The 2,994-nt window shown below is 38.1% G+C and overlaps 1 protein-coding gene across 1 annotated transcript in view; it reads right to left on the bottom strand.

Annotated features, from left to right (window-relative positions):
* The window catches only part of cwf19l2 (CWF19 like cell cycle control factor 2), a 34,437-nt gene that overhangs the window by 8,734 nt on the left and 22,709 nt on the right, over positions 1-2,994 (bottom strand). The window lies entirely within an intron of this gene.

The raw sequence follows: 2,994 nt of genomic DNA on the forward strand, positions 1-2,994 counted from the left end.
GAGTTTTGACGCTACGTGTGAAGAAGCTAAGTAGCTACAAACCTCCTTGGCTTCTAGCTTTCCAAGCTTCTACTGCATATTTCATCACATACGAGGAATAATACTTGTAGTTGTGGATTTATCACAGAAGTTTACGGTCGTACGACGTCAAACAAAGGCAGCAAGTAACTAATCCCACGACTTGTAGCTGTTTTTATCATGCTAAGTGTTAGCAAACAGTGCTCGGTGTATAACTGTGTGTATCTGGATGATCAAAGGAAAAGTTTACAAGACCGCGGTGAAACCAGCTATGTTGTGTGGTCTGGAGACAGAGACATGGACAAAAAGACAGGAGACAGAACTGGAAGTGGCAGAAATGAAGATGCTGAGGTTCTCCTTAGGAGTAACAAGGATGGAGAAGATTAGGAATGAGATCATCAGAGGTGCAGCACAGGTTGAACAACTGGGAGATAAAGTTATAGAGAGATGGTTTGGACATGTCCAGAGGAGGGACAGTGATGTCAGAAATGCAGCTGCCAGGAGAAGAGGAGATATATGGATGCAGACAGAGAGGACATGGAGGTAGTTGGAGTGAGGACAGAGGATGCAGAGAGATGCTCAGATGCTCAGGGAGCTTGTGTGTTTGCTCAGACACATGAACAATTAGAGGGAACGTTGTTGTTGTTGTTTACATGTTTTGATCACATAGATGACACTTAATGAGACATTTGAGTGAACATTTATAAATTAATGTTTGAAACAAAACGACTTCTGTAAACCTGGCAGAGTATGAAAACCTGGAAACTGGTTTGAGACAAGAAAACGTTTTCATCAACATTTGATGGAAATCTGCATATTTACATTTCAAGCTTACAAAGTTAAGCATAGTGATTAATCCTGATTAATCACAGCCCCAGTGTGATTAATCTGATTAAATGTTTTAATCGACTGACAGCCCTAGTTGTACAGCATATTTTAGGAATTGTGCAACAGCTAATATCTTTATTTAACTGGTATAAATTCAGGAGCATGACTTTTATAATTTAGAACGTGCATAAATGCTAATGATGATTGATATTTGCCGCCATGGCAGAATTGCAAATTGTGCTTACAGTAGCCATAAAATATATAAATTAACAAGAAATCTAGATAAACAAAAGTGTTTATTGCAAACTTACAGAGCTAATTAAACTCAAATTATGGTTTGGCATTTCTTGGAGATAAAACACGTCTCACTTGTGTATTTTAAACATCCACTCTGTCACAAAAAGGAAGCTCAATTATACAATAGCAAGTTTTTTTGAATATGTCAGGTTTAAATGGAGCTCTGAAAAAAAGGGCAGCTTAAATTTAACTTGTTCTTGTAATGAAGGCTCTGAATCACTCAAAAAAAGCTAAAAACTTTATTTAACATATCCAGGCTCATCCAAAAGAAAGTCAAGCTGTTTTAAAATGACTAAATGTCAAATTTTATATAAGTATAATGACAAAGATGTGAGGCTTTCAAATATTTGACTTTGAGATAAAAAGTCATATTTTGATCAAACTAGATATTCAGTGCAACATGAACACAGACTAAATGTATAACTTCAAACGTCTAAAAAGACGCTGTTATAAAGAGCGGAGCATAATCTTACATTTCTGAAACAAAGAGACACGTTGAACTACCAGCAGACCAGGTGACTCACAGGCTAAAGGACAGCTGTCCCTCAATATACATCTGTTGATGTTTCCATGAAAAACAAAAAGGGTTGTAGGCTCAATCATCCAGGTAGATAACAAAAAAACAGTTAAATCATTTCATCTGGACCAGTTTTCTGGGCCAGACGAAATGATTTAACTGTTGTTTTCTTCCATGCAAAGAACAAGACGCAAGAGCTGAACAACATGAGACTTCAAACGAACAAATTCACTTTTAAAAGCAGTCAGAAAGAACAGTAAACAAGCAAAAACCGTGGTCAGAGCTAAAGAAAAGCTTTAATGTTTGTTTATTTTTAATCTATGTGATAAAAATGATGATGATGTTGCAGTAACCTGGTATACCTGTATCAGTCAGGTTTAGAAAAAGAACGTTTCAAATGTTTGGATTAGCATTTAGACTGTGGAGGAGGAAGGAGCAGCAATCTGTGTGTGGAGTAGGTCTGCATCTGTCATTACTCTGTGCACTTGTGCTAACATATGCGACTGTTTAGAGGTTTTTTCAATTACCGTATTTTTCGGCGTATAAGTCGTGTTTTTTGCATAATTTGCATGCCCTGTGACTTATAAGCCGAAGCGATTTATTTATGGATTTTTTTCCCCCCATATTTATAAACCAATGTTTGACTGTTTTCATTTATTTTGACTGAAAATATTGAACACTACCATTTTCAGCCGCTAGATGGCACTCGAGTAGTATGGCATGTCGTTGTGTCATGTAATAGGTAAAAGTGGCTATTAATGACACAATCAGCTTGCCATAGTCTGCCACCTACGTCCAGCTCCAGGATCATACTTGGAACAACCATCAAATCAGCTGCATTTCACTGCGCCGCCCCGGCGAAATGCAGCTGATTTGATGGTTGAAATGCATTTATTAAGTAATCGTTCAACTGAGACACACCTTTACTATAAAGTCGAGCAAACAATTGTTTTTAGGTGCTTATCTTGTTAAATTCTTGTTAAAGTCCTCCCACGGCCGCCATTTGGCAGCCAATTGATTTTTGGCACAACAGCGGCCCACGTTCCAGGGTGGTCAGTGGTAACGCATAAAAAACACAACGCGTCAGCGGTGACGCATGATAGGTGCGACATATTTATGGACTTTTCCACTTTATTAGACATATTTGGACTCATGCGACTTATAGGGCGGTGCGACGTGTACGGCGGAAAATATGGTATGTCAAAATCTTAAGGTGAATTTGTGGACTGGGTTTGTGTGTCTCAGGATTGGCTTTTCACTGTAAACCTGGTAGAAACTAGAACATGCCTAAACCTAACCATTACTAGTACATGTCTAAACCTAACCATTACTAG

The sequence above is a fragment of the Nematolebias whitei genome, chromosome 6, assembly GCF_014905685.2.
Source record: "Nematolebias whitei isolate Nwh7 chromosome 6, NemWhi1, whole genome shotgun sequence".
NCBI classification, from domain to species: Eukaryota; Metazoa; Chordata; class Actinopteri; order Cyprinodontiformes; family Rivulidae; genus Nematolebias; species Nematolebias whitei.